The sequence below is a fragment of the Triturus cristatus genome, chromosome 10, assembly GCF_964204655.1.
Source record: "Triturus cristatus chromosome 10, aTriCri1.1, whole genome shotgun sequence".
NCBI classification, from domain to species: domain Eukaryota; kingdom Metazoa; phylum Chordata; class Amphibia; order Caudata; family Salamandridae; genus Triturus; species Triturus cristatus.
In genome coordinates this window covers 676,101,704-676,116,218 of record NC_140593.1, presented here as the reverse complement: position 1 = coordinate 676,116,218, position 14,515 = coordinate 676,101,704, and the positions used below count along the sequence as shown (strand labels likewise).

General features: G+C 45.6%; 1 protein-coding gene and 1 long non-coding RNA gene across 2 annotated transcripts in view; one reads left to right on the top strand and one right to left on the bottom strand.

Moving 5' to 3' along the window:
* LOC146789893 (uncharacterized) overlaps window positions 1–11,278 on the top strand; it is a 454,764-nt gene extending 443,486 nt beyond the window's left edge. Inside the window, exon 2 of the long non-coding RNA XR_014969491.1 lies at window positions 10,952–11,278. This is a non-coding gene — a long non-coding RNA (uncharacterized LOC146789893). The remainder of the gene's footprint in view (window positions 1–10,951) is intronic.
* The window catches only part of IFT140 (intraflagellar transport 140), a 1,808,590-nt gene that overhangs the window by 1,764,209 nt on the left and 29,866 nt on the right, over window positions 1–14,515 (bottom strand). The window lies entirely within an intron of this gene.

Sequence of the window (14,515 nt, the reverse complement as noted above, 5' to 3'; positions counted from 1 at the left end):
CTCCTGAGAGACTTACTCTCTGACGCAATTGCAGTCAAAATGGTGGGAACAGCACTGACATATTTTGACGGAAACTAGGGAACTGCTGCCTTCCATGGTAACGAATGAGCTGCTAGGAAGGCTGTGATCAGGGGAAGATGTATTGGACTGGTTTGCAGGCTTAAGGGGCAATTGAAAAAAGAGGTTCAGGAGACAAAGGCGTCACTGGCAGAGCTGACACGGGCCTCTCCCACCCTACTTACCTACAGGCAGGTGCTCTTAGAAGCGGAGAGGACCCTCCGCGAAATTTAGGACAGGCTAGAAAAATATACTCTCACAGAGTACTGGCAGAGAAGATATACTGAGTTGGCTGTTAGCCTGGATAATAAATAGACACAACAGACCCCGATACTGGCACCGCACAACCCAGACAATATGATAGTTGCTACACAACTTTCCGTCCATAAGGCACTTGCACACCACCTACAGCACATATATACCAGGGGGCCACCGATAGTGCCTGACATTATTGCTCAGTACTTGGATGCACTTTCCCTTCCTGTTTTGGCGACCCTCCCCCACTACAAAGAGGAAATTAAGGGGGACTTCACACTTGAGGAGCTGTGAGAAGCCCCCCAAGTACTACCAAAAAACAAGACACAGGTGGAAGACAGCAGAACTATATCAAACGTTTCCCTGGCAGGTAACAGAGCACCTGCTGGAGAGACGCCAGGTGGTGCTTAGGGCGAGGATCCTCTCACCCATAAAGAAGGAAGGGATCATTTGCATGATCAAACAAGCATTTGCAATGCAATAGGTCTCGCATTATTAAAGATTGAGCTATTGGCATTGCTAAATAATGCAACACCAATAGTAAATGTCTTTTACTTATGCGTTTTGGAGTGAAGTGGAATTATGTGGTATGTTATGCAGTGGAATTATGTGGATAGAAAGGATGTGGTATTTAGTGTATAGGAATTATGTGTAGTGGGATTGTGTGTTATGGAGAGTAATGATGTGGGGCGGTATTGTTGTGGAATTTTATGTAGTGAAGTTTAAATATGTGGTATGCTGTTTAATTTTGTGGTGTGATGCTCACTTGTGTAGTGTGGATTGTATGTATGTAGTGTGTTATGTAATTGTATTGTTGATTTGTATAATGTGGTTTCTGGTTGAATTATGTGGGGTGTAATGTAAAAGTATTGGGGTGATTAGTGTGACTTGGGACTGTGTGGTGATGAGTGAAATTATGCTGATTGTAATTGTGTGGTATGCTGTGGAGTGTATTTATGTGGATTGTTGCTATGTGGTATAGTTTGGTTTTATGTGGCATTATTAACCTCATCTGTCTAGCTATGGAACTAATTGACCATTGTGTGCGTATCATCCCTGCCAGTTATGTACATATTTATTACTGCGCTCTTGCAGCGTAAACATTTATAAAGGAAAGCCAACAGTAACCTTTAAGTGAGCAGGCGCAGGTTAGTAGGGCACTAATTGTCAGATTTGACTTTTAAAATTATGAAATTTCAAATCGCTCTGGAGCCCTTTGTGATTGTCAAATTAGGAGTCAGTTTAATGAGGGGCTGGGGACTGAATGGTATAATGGCTTGAATGGGAATCCGGCTTAGAAGCAGCTTTCTTTAAATTCAGAGCTGCGTGCAGCAGAGTTCAAAGGCTGAGAGTCCAATTTCACATTCAAAAACAGATGTCGCTCACCTACAGTAGTAATACATGCCCACACAGCAGGGAAGATATGCATTATGTTGCAAAGAAGGTGCTCCAAGGAGTACGGTGTGAGATGTGGAATACTATCTCCTGCAAATAGTAACAGCTGAAGGGGGGAAAATGACAGATATTCAACAGCACCTGTGCAACTGAATGCACACACATCAGTTTTTGCACAGGTACACTTTGTTCATGGTAGGATCCTAGTGCAGTAATTCCGAGTTACGTGGATAAACTTTAGCCACATCAGCCCCCTCTTAGGAAGACCTGGCATGAAACATTGTGGGCGCTCGCTCATTGTCGGTGTGCCTTTGTGCGCAACAGTGTGTTTGTGACTATGCTTGTCTACCTGTCGATTCATTTATGTGTCGGTGACGCTCTATTAGGCAAAACAGCTGTGGCTCGAGTCCTGTGGTGTCTGGCGGACAACTTATTAGCCAGACTTTAAGAAGCACTTAACACATTTTAGCTCAGCTAAATATGCACTTTATTTAATCTATTTGGGAAAGATAGAAAGAAAACAAATAAGAACGCACTTCAGCACGGAATGTTCTATTTGCATACCGATGGGGTGTTCATGACCTGGGTTATTTTCTGCAGTCTCTCTGCTGGAATACAGCCGGAGCTGGTGTCAGTAAGTCCGCCTCCCAGATAGCTGGGGCACAGAAGCTGCAGTGTCACCAAAATCAACTCTTCTGTCATACCTAAAGCCACCGTTTCCATAATGACTGCCAGGCACATAGATAGTAGCTGGACATGTACTCCAGCCCACATTGACAGCCTTGAACACCACCCCTTTGTTAATAGAAAAATGGGTGCCGTGCTGAAACATAAAGCACTGCGCCCATGAGTATAGCTACTTGTTCCTGCACAACGCTCTCTGGCAGAGGAAATTAACAATTAAAAAGCAGACGGGGTGGCGGTGCCGATAGAAGTCCACGTCAGGCGGAGAGCAATAATTTAACAAGCAGCAGTGAAAGCGATCGTGAAAGCGATCGCTATTGTAAAAAAAGAAACAAAAAACATGCCCGCGAGTGGTGCGCGCGCGCCACAGCGAAACATGTGGTTTCAATTATCGCGCCCGTGTCTGGGCACGATATTTGAAACCACATGGCCTTTGGTGCGCGTAATAGACACCAATAGACCATGGGCAGAGCAATGCGCCCGCCTTTGTCCAATTGCGTGCTGTCTTTCATAAAAAGACGCATGCAAAGGCCAAGAGTGTGGCACAAAAGGAATCGCACACGCACGAGTGTGTGCGATTCCTTGGGCGATTTTGAAACCCCCTACACGAGGTCTCTCACTGCGCGAGCAGTGTTGCGCACTGCAACGCTAGGCGTGAGACCTAAAAACCAGAGGGGAATAAACCCCAACTCATACGGGCCGAACACAATGATTAACCCCGACACAAAAATACTATGTAAGACTTTATCAACCAGGTTAAGCCATGTGGTGGGGGGCTTCTTGCAGGACGACCAGTGGAGATTCGTACCACGACTTAATACGGCCATGAACATATGACGTCTGATACATGTATTACACTCGGTAGAGGACAGAGATGGCCCTTGTAGCGACAGACCTAGAAAAGGCTTTTGATATGTTTGACTGGGGCAACCTTTGGGAGGTGATGAGACACATGGGATTGGGCTCGGGATTCAGTAAATGGGTCACAATACTCAATTAGCAACCCGCGGCCATGGTCTCGAATACGTGCACCATACAGAGGGGGACACAACAGGGGTACCCACTATCCCTGCTGTTATTTGTGCTGGCTAAGGAGCCACTGGCAATCCACATCTGCTCAGAATTGGAAGCATGAGGAGACATGACTCACCTGGTATCACTGTATTCTGAACATGCGCTGTTTTACCTACGACTCCCACGGGTGTCGGTTCCTATTTTGTCGCGTTGTTTGAAATCATTTGCGGAGGTCTCGGGCCTCTGTACGAACATCCAAAAAAGTCTCCATTGTGCCCTTGGGGCTCTGACCGCGTGACCTCTTGCAAAACTCCCAGACCTGGGACTAAGATGGGAAACAGATAACATTTGTTATTTGGGGATAGAGATAGCCCCCTCCCAAGAAAAAATACAACATGGCGAGTGTGAGCCGGGAACTCCAGGCCTCGAATGGTTTCTGGACATCGCAGCCGCTTAAAGTCATGAGGCAGGTTGCAGTGGCAAAGATGGTGGTCCAGCCGAGACGTCTCTATATCTTACAGAATTCCATCTGCCCCCTAAATTTAAAAGGCTGGATAGCCTCCTAATTAAATTGGTCTGGGCTAGTAGGGGAAGCAGAGTTTTCCTGACATTATTCATACTTGTGGAGGGGAGTTGGACCCCTGTACTTACAAGCCTATTATTGTGCATCCCATGTACAGCATGCAACTACATGGGTGGCAGAGGAGGACAAATGGGAACTGAGATTACTGAGAGGTACGCATGGGGATTATTCCCTGTTAGAGCTCCTAACAAGGGACCCAAGCATACTGGCGGAATAAACGTACATTATTATGCACACTGGGATTATTATGTAACAGATCATAAAAAGAGTGCTTCGGAGACCACCATTTGCCAGAACCCTGTCTATGTGGGTAGTCCAGCATTTTAAACAGACAATCGAAACTATGACGATGACCAGACAGAGGGAGGGTGTTGTAAGACCCTCGGGGATGTGTATCCATGAGATACTTTTCTCCCATTTTATGAGGCGCAAGACATGTTTGCGGTGAGCCCTGGACACTTCCTCCAGTACGCAAAACTGGCGAGGACGGTCAGGGAGATTTGGATGGTCCTAAAATTGGGCACCTTGCAGCACACCATACCACGTTAAAGCCCTACATAGTGACAAATCCTGCATAAAGTAAAAGGGAAAGTTAGGCTGGGTGGCTGATATAGGACGACCTTCACAGATAATGTCTGGGACAAGGCATGCACACAGGTGAGAGCAGCCTCCAGAAATTCAAGGCTCAAGCTGATACAATCCAGTTTCCTTCACCACACATACCTCATGCCGGTGGCCCTTAGTAACATTTTCCCGAGAAGAGTGCCACCTGCCTCAGTTGTCAGACAGAGAGGGGCCTGTTTCTGTATTTGGCTTGGGATTGCCACCCTGTGCGACGCTACTGGAAATTGAGCCTTCCCACCTTAGAGACAGTAATTGGGATCCCACTGGAGCCCAAACCACCTAAGGGCATACTAGGAGTGATTCCAACAATAAAGGGAAAACATGCATCATAAGTTCTTGAATCTTGCACTGGAGTTAGCATGCAGGAGGATTGGGATGGTTTGGATGGGGGACAGGAGGCTCCCGGTTCCATTATGGCACAGGGATGTAGGGAAATGGGCCCTTGTGGAAAGAAGCACATTAGGTTCACTAGACATGATGAAATGTTCTAGGAGGACTCGCAGATCTGGGCGGACCTAATGGACAATTTCATGGGCGAAGAGGAGGGTATGATGGAACCTACTGGAGGAGGGTCTTCCCCCTCTGTCACTCCCAACAATTGTGAGAAGTTGGCCTGGTATATGCTGTCCACTAATTAAAGTGGGCACCTTGCATCAGTCCAAATGACCCTTATGATGTATGAGGTCGAAGATAACCTTTAGAAAGCTATCCTAATGGTAGCTGTGGAGAGCAGTCTTCAGGCTTAATCTTGAAGGAATGTAAAGCAGCTTGTTTTACCAGAATATCACTTCTTATATTGACTAAATGAAAGGAGAACCACACAGTAGGTATATAAAAATATGTATTCATTAATATAACACTCTCTAGTATCCTCTACATGAGGATAGAATACAAAGCACACAATACGAGATCAATAGAACAGTTGTAAGCAGCACAATACACAGTGGGCTCCAGGGGGAGACCAAACCATATACTAAAATAGTGGTATAACAATCACGGCGTGTAGCTCCCGGAATATGCACCCCTGGAAGGCAGGCTCCTGCAGGAAGAACTTATAAGCAAGGCAGTCTCCTTCACATGCAAAACCATCAATAACAATATCACGGACGTGTTATTAGGGCTTCGATCACGATGGGAGGGGGACGTGGGGCATCTAGAAGATATTGACTGGGAGGCGGTGTTAATGCACCCGAGAGAAGTCGCCATAAAGGCAAGGCTCCGGCTCATTCAATTTAAAATATTGCACTGTACATAGATAGGTTACACAAGATGGGAAGTGCGGAATCGCCTTTTTGTCCGTCTTGCACCACAACTAGAAGCAACTTTTTTCACACGATCTAGGCGTGCCCAGACCTCCAGTCATATTGGACACAGGTAATCGGATTATTGGGTACGCTCCTGGGGGTGACGCTATCAATGGAACCCAGCTTTGCGATACTAGGGATTGCAAGCGAGGTGGCTATCACCAGAACTTAGTTAGTCTTTGCTTCTTTGGAAATGGTAGTTGCCAAAAGAGATATAAGCTAGGAGGTGGGGGGGTGGCAGACAGGCTGACCATTCAGGCTGACCATTCAGGAATGGACAAGGGAAATGGATATTTATATGACGGCCGAGCAGACCACATACCGTAGAAGAGGGTGCCCCAAAAAATTCCATAAGATTTGGGACCCATGGAGACGACACTTTGGGCTTGATGTGGGAGACAACACGCAACACTCGATCATGTAAGGCGTAGGGGAAACAGAGGCAGGGGGGACCGAGAACGAAGAAGTACTGCTGCCGCGAAGGTGAAAAGGGTTCAGAGGAATCCAAGCCTGGATTCTGGGAGGAAGGAACCTGAAAGCAGAGGGGACAGAGTCTGGGTCACTTCAGGGTGACCAGGGGCTCGGTAGACGAACGCCCACTGATTTCGGGTACTTCAGGTGAGAAGAAGGGATGCTTGACTCTGCAGTCACGAGGAACAGGAGATGTTGAGGATGAACAGGAGCTGGAGATGAGCTGTCCCACAAAGGATGTCGAGTGCTGAGGGGTTGGTGTCTGGCTGGAGCACCAACAAGCCTTGGCAAAAGCAACCCATGCAGGAAGGTCAAGCAGGTTACGGTGTGGACCAGCAAGGTCCTGGGGACTCACCAAGCAATGGGGAGTCAGGGCACGTCTGGAGCAACCAGGAAAGCCCAACAGAAATCAAGATGACCCTCAGGAGGACCCACAGGCTGAATGACCAGGTGCCGCAAGGGGACCTTGAGCAAGATTGCAAAGTACCAGCCCACGGAACACTTGGTGTGAGGAGGCCGGAGTTCTTTGGTGCAAATACTGCTCAGGGTCAGGACTACATGGATGCCAATGCACAAGCTCAGAAATCATAAACAAGCATATGCAACTGCAAATGGATGCAGTGCACAGGGGTTTGAGTTATGCAGTCCCCACGAGGGATACTTTCCCCAAACTTGATGAGGGGGCAGATGAACTTCAGGGACTTTTGAAAACCCACCTCCTTTGTTGCTGAAATCTTCAGAGTCCGCAGGAGCTCAGGAGCAGTAGACCGGTCAGTTGCGTTGAGGTGCCTGCAAGTCACTCCTTCACTCCAAGGGAGATTCTTCAGTTGTCCTTAGTGCACCACAGGTCCTGCACAGAGACGGTATGGAGCAAGGGCACAGACAAAGCTTTGGACAGAGAGGGAGACAAAGTCGGGCCCAGTCGAAGTCCTTCGAAGTCCAGAGTGTCCAGACGGTCGAAGGTCAGTGGTTTCTTCTTGTAGAATCTTGTCTACGTAAAATCTTAAATCTTACAGCCAGGTAAGAAGGTAGGACTAATTTGGGGGTCCCTCCTAGGGGAGGGTCAGGAAAGAGGGGTGGTTACACTCATGCCCTTTGTCCAGCTTCGCGCCAGAGCGGGAGTCACCGGCTCCCAGAACTGGTTTGAGCTGGACTATGCACAGGGACACCAAATGTGCCCCCAGTGCTGACTTTCACCCACCCAGCCCCAATACACTAAATCCTGTCTGGGAGGTGGTCACACCTCCCTGTGACAGGATACCTATTGTGCTGCCTTCCTCTGCTCGAGCTTGGCTCAGCGGCAGGAGGGCAGAAATGTGTCTCTGGTCTGCAGCATCCATTTTGTGCTGTCCGGGTCGAGAAGGCTGGCACCGGACAGACCAGTGACCCCACGAAGCTCGCTTATGAAGGGTGGAATCATACCTCCCACACCAGTTACCCGTGTGGAGGTATGATTCCAGGGTGTTTGATACCAAACACAATATGTTTCTATGCAGCCGTTTTCAAGATAGCATTTACTACAAGGTTATAATGCACCTCTACCTTCACGACAATCGCTGTCTCCCGCAAGGACGACCCCCAAGCTGTGGATCAGGTGGATGAGCCCCAAGCTGTGGATGGGGACCCAGAGACTCACACCATCGAGGCTGGACGAGGCCCGTTTTCACCCGATTTGTTCTGTGTCCGCCTCACACCGGAGGTGCGCCCGCCATCCTCTATGGTCAGACGAGGCCCGCAACTGGCAACCGCCGCACATCGGAGGTGCCCCCCACATCCTATGTGGGCTATCTGATCATATGCCCAAGCTCGTTGCTTCGGAGGTGCAGGTGGTGCAGGGCTGCACGTGCGGCCCGCGACTGTGATCTGCTGAGGCTTCGCAACCCACACCATCCTCGAACCGCTCCATCGGCTCTGAGGCTTGGCGAGGCCCGCTCCAGCTCACTGGGTGAAGCCCACGTTCCCCACCCTCCGCTTGGATCGCCCTGGTACAGGACAGGGGGGGTGGTCCCCGGCTCGCCCAATGAGTACGACCTAAATCTGGAGGCCTCCTGGTGACCCCTGGCCTTTTCCGAACTGCCACGCCACCTCCATTTGAGAGACACAACGCAGTAGAACCACCCGAATACTCTGCCCCAGCCATTTCCGGGCTGCCATGCCTCCTCCACAGGAGCGGCCCAGTGCAGAGCAGCCACCTAAGTGCTCTGCCCTACACTCACGACAACGCTCGTTACTGGGCCGGGGGGGACATTGGTCCTCGGCTCGCCGCTACGATTGGCGGGGCGCTAGCGATTTCGGATGAGCCCAACTCAGCGGAGATGCCACATCGCCCATGCTCATGCCCCGCTGTGAGACAGTAGGAACACCCCAATGGCCACTGCCTCACCTTCCAAGATGAATGGACTACATGCTGGAAGTATGGCTGCACAACTGAGGACCTGAAAGGAGCATTTAGGTGAGCCTTTTTGGAGGAGGTTTCTGTGAGGCTAATGGTGTGGCAAGACTGTTGCCCCAGACATATTGAAATACAGTATTTCTCCTCTGTATGAGCACATTGCACTCTCTCCCTCTACAAAATGGCTTCCATCCGATCACCCAGTTCAACAAATAGCAAGGGAAAGAGGACTAAACAATTGAAACTAACAAAGGACTACATCTGCTAGGTAAAGCTAGACCTGACCAAATAGTGGCCATCTTGGAATGGCTTTGACCAACTCAAGCTGTCACTGAAGGATTTATGGCCTGCGATTCAAATTCAGGAAACTCACTACCTACCTATATATATTTATATATATTCCCAAAACAGCAGTCCAATGACGTACGCTCTCAGGACAAAAGGCAGGACACCAGTCTGTAGTCCAAGGGGAGAGGAGTTGGCCTAACGGTTAGGGCGCTCGACCTCGGACCTGGGGGAACTGGGTTTGAGTCTCGGTAACGACGCTAAACCTCCTGTGATTCTGGGCAAATCACTTAATCTCCCCGTGCCTAACAAAAAAAAAGAATGAATGTGTGTCCTCATGTAACGTAACTGGTGCTATGTAAAGCGCTCTGATATCTGATTGGATTCGGGTCAAGTACGCGCTATATAAAACTGCTAAAAAAAAATGTTTTTAAATGCGTTTCGGCTAGAACAGCCTTGCTCATGTGTAAGGTGCACATCAATAACAGTAACTGATAAGGTTTCAAACGAGTAACCAAAATTAAGGAAGGACTATATCTGCTGACAAAACCATGGCCGCCATGATGTAAAGGTAAAATACATATTACATTACATGTGTTGAACAGAAATACCATCATTATAAGAAGAAGATATGTACATTATATATGTGCTAGATACACAGTAATGTCTAATGCGTTTATGTACAAATGGGCACAAATACAATGTTTCTTTGATGAAATTGGATTCCTAGGCAAATGCTATGCCTATACAGTCCACATCAGATGCACGCTACTATTGGCCGATACAATAGTGGACAGACCAAGAAACTATCTTAGTTTGTGTACCTTGAAAGGCGTCAGTTCAACATATGCTCCCAGAGGGAAAAGGCACTGCGTGGGTTGTCGTCAATACAAGAAGGGTATCGAATGGTGGGCCAGTGCCCATCCGATAAGAAACACAATCATGTGGGAAACTGAAGGTTACCGTCAGCGCAAGTGCGTATACCATCAGTGTCTAACCAAAGAGAGCAAAAAGATATAATAGAAATCAAATCCATAGGAACAATATAATAGATATATTATTTACCTGGTTGTCCTGATGGTGCACGCTGGGTACTGTAGTTCACCGACATGGGCTACAGGGAGGCAGGACATGCTAACTCGGCTCAGCTGGACTGCAATTCATTGCGGGAGTGATTGGTCAGTTTTAAAAGGAGGTGGTCAGGTAGAAACTGCGATGTTATAGGCATTTGATAAAGGTAGTCCACCAAAACGCGTCATGCCTCTGCCACATTAAAGATCATTCCTGGTATCCCCGCTGTGTCCCCTTGATTGCTTCATCAGAAGAGATTGTGTTTTTCTTATATATATATATATATATTCACTTAAAAAACCATAGGTTTCACACATGTTATAGTTAGCTGGACATTTCACTCGTAAAAAACCAATGAAATTCCCCCGTTATAGTTAGTGCAGGCATCTATAACTCACGCGACCGCAATCCTCTGCTGATGACGTCAGATATTACATCACTGTATTTAGACACTTATTTACCCATGTCTTCTTCCATTAATCTTTAGCTATACATATATTACAAATATTTATTTTTCATAAAGACACATATGTCATCAGTGATGTAATATCTGACGTCATCAGCAGAGGATTGCGGTCGCGTGAGTTATAGTTGCCTGCATTAACTATAACGGGAGAATTTCATTGGTTTTTTACGAGTGAAATGTCCAGCTAACTATAACATGTGTGAAACCTATGGTTTTTTAAGTGAATTTGCAAAGTTTTTTAAATGCTAATTCGTAACTATAATGTGTGTGAAACCTATGGTTTTTTCAGTGAATTTGTACGGTTTTTTAAATGCTAAGTTATGTATTTATTTTTTGTATTTTTTTTTCAGGTTTTTCACCGTGCGCGCACGGTGCGCGCACGGTGCGCTTCTCAAAATGTTTTGCAGAAGGCACCACACCAACAACGTTTTTCTTCAGTGGTGAGGAAATGTTTTACTTTTTCCAAGGAGCAAACAAAGACCAATGCCACCTTCGTCACTCGCAAGATTTGCCAAAGAGTTCTGTTACGAGGAGATCCTAACAAAAAATACTCGTGCGGCACAGCAAGTATGATGAAACACCTAAGGACCCTTCATCCAAACAATCTTGCACGAGAAGAGTGCAAACAGATGAGAAACACTCATGTTCTGTATCTGTAAAAAAGAATCACAAATAAATGTATATTAATAACTTTCAAATGTATACTATTCCATTACTGTACAAACACATTTTATATAAAAACTGACTATGAAACTATAGCCCTGAACCACAAGTGTGACAATCATTAAAACACTACATGCATAGTGCATACTACTTTGAAGCAGTTCATGCCCTAAAGCCTACCTCACTAAAAGACTACATGCTCACTGACTAAATGATTACAGTACTATAAGGAGACACACTGGGTGATTCACAGGGTGTTTGCTAGAAGAGTATGAATACTAACTAGGGAATAGAAGGTGTGAAACACAACTGTGTAGGCGATTAGAGGACTGCATCCATACTGCATAGGCATTTAAAGCAGTCCATGTGCTAAGGCCTGGCTCACTGCATGACTACTTGGGTACTGACTGAATGATTATCGTACAGCAAGGAGAGTGCCTAGGTGAATTTATAAGTGCTAGGCTTTTCGCACAGGGAATAGATTAGTACTTGGAACTGAATGGGTCACTAGAGGAGTGCAAAGGCAGTGACAAGTGCTGGACTGTATGGATACTGACTAGGAAATTGAAAGTGTGAAAGACAAGTGTCTAGGTGGTTAGAAGACTGCATGCATAGTGCATAGGGGTTTGAAGCAGTCCATGTGCTAAGGCCTGGCTCAGTGTATGAATACTTAGGCACTGACTGAATGATTAGAGTACTGCAAAGATAGTATCTTGGTGAATTTATAAGTGTTTGGGTTTTAGCACAGTGAATGGATTAGTACATGGTGCTGAATGTGTCACTAGAGGACTGCAAAGAGAGTGACAGGGTATTTCCTGGAATTGTATGGATACTGACTAGGGAATTGAAGGTGTGAAAGACAATTGTGTAGGTGGTTAGAGGACTGCATACATAGAGGATAAGGGTTTGAAGCAGTCCATATACTAAGGCCTGGGTCACTGGATGAGTACTTGGGTACTGACTGAATGATTAGAGTACTGCAAGGAGAGTGCCTGGGTGAATATATTAGGGTTTGGCGCTGTGAATGGATTATTACATGATGCTGAATGGGTCACTAGAGGAGTGCAAGGGCAGTAACAGGGTGTTTGCTGGAAGTGAACGGATACTGACTGGGGAATTGAAGGTGTGAAAGACAAGTTTGTAGGTGGTTAGAGGACTGCATGCATAGTGGATATGGGTTTGACGTAGTCCATGTGCTAAGACCTGGCTCAGTTCATGAATACTTAGGCAGTGACTGAATCATTAGAGTACTGGAAAGAGAGTGTCTAGGTGAATTTATAAGTGTTTGAGTTTTGGCACAGTCAATGGATTAGTACATGCTGTTGAATGGGTCTCTAGAGGACTGCAAAGGAAGTGATAGGATGTTTCCTGGAAGTGTATGGATACTGACTAGGGAATTGAAGGTGTAAAGGACAAGTGTATAGTATGTCAGAACACTTTTATTTGAAGCAATCTATTTGGCACTTAGAAACTGACTAAATAATCAGACTACTTCTAAGACAGTGCTTAGGTAAAACTTTTAAATTTTCAGTTCTGCCAAAGTGAACAGAATAGTACATGGTACTGCACCTCAGTGTCAAACCCTGACTCATTTTATCAATGCATAAGCAAAGACTAGCTTCTAATACTACTAAAACTTGACAACATGAGAGGTTTTAAATTAGTTATCTGTCAGCAAATACACGATGTTACCAAATGCTTCTCTCACAGTGGTTCTCAAATACACACAGACTCCCAGTGTAATTCTAGACAACAACCACTATACCTAGGAGTTTACCAAAAATCATTCACTACTGTGGAAGTGGTAAGCGAACTGCACACAATCTTCATATTTCAGGACTGCACTTTTGTGTCAAAACCTGACTCATTTAATCAAAGCATAAGCAAAGACTGGCTTTAATGCTACTAAAACTTCACAACATGACCGGTTTTAAAACAGGTATATGTCAGCAAATACACGATGTTACCAAATGCTTCTCTCACAATCCTTACCCAAATGCACACAGACTCACAGTGTGATTTTAGACAAGCAACACTATCCTAGGAGTTTACCAAAACTCATTCACTACTCTGGAAGAGTTAATGGTACTGCACACAATCTACATATTTAAGTACACCACATCAGTGTCAAACCATGACTCATTTAATCAACGCATAAGCAAAGACTGGATTCTAATCCTACTAAAACTTCACAACATGACAGGTTTTAAAACAGTTATCTGTCAGCAAATACATGATGTTACCAAATGCTTCTCTCACAGTGATCCCAAAAACACACTAACTCACAGTGTGATTCTAGACAAGCACCACTATCCCTATGAGTTTACCAAAACTCATTCACTACGGGTGCAAGTGGTAAGGGAACTGCACACAATCTACATATTTCACAACTGCAATTTACTGTCAATGCCTGACTCATATAATGAAAGCATAAGCCATAACTGTCTTCTAATGCTACTAAAACTTGACAACATGACTGGTTTTAAAACAGTTATCTGTCAGCAAATACACGATATTACCAAATGCTTCTCTCACAGTGGTTCCCAAATGCACACAGACTCACAGTGTGATTCTAGACAAACAACACTATCCCTAGCAGCTTACCAAAACTCATTCACTACAGTGGAAGCGGTAAGGGAACTGCACACAATCTACATATTTCACGACTGCACTTTAGTGTCAATGCCTGACTCATTTAATCAACACATAAGCAGAGACTGGCTTCTAATGCTACTAAAACTTGACAACATGACAGGTTTTAAAACAGTTTTCTCTCAGCAAATACACGATGTTACCAAACGCTTCTCTCGCAGTGGTTCCCAAATGCACACAGACTCACAGTGTGATTCTAGACAAGCACCAGTATTCCTAGGAGTTTACCAAAACGCATTCACTACACTGGAAGTGATAAGGGAACTGCACACAATCTACAAATTTCACGACTGCACTTTAGTGTCAATGCCTGACTCATTTAATCAACACATAAGCAAAGACTGGCTTCTAATGCTACTAAAACTTGACAACATGACAAGTTTTAAAACAGTTTTCTGTCAGCAAATACACGATGTTACCAAACGCTTCTTTTACAGTGGTTCCCAAATGCACAAAGACTCACAGTGTGATTCTAGACAAGCACCACTACCCCTAGGAGTTTACCAAAACTCATTCACTACAGTGCAAGTGGTAAGGGAACTGCACACAATCTACATATTTCACAACTGCAATTTACTGTCAATGCCTGACTCATATAA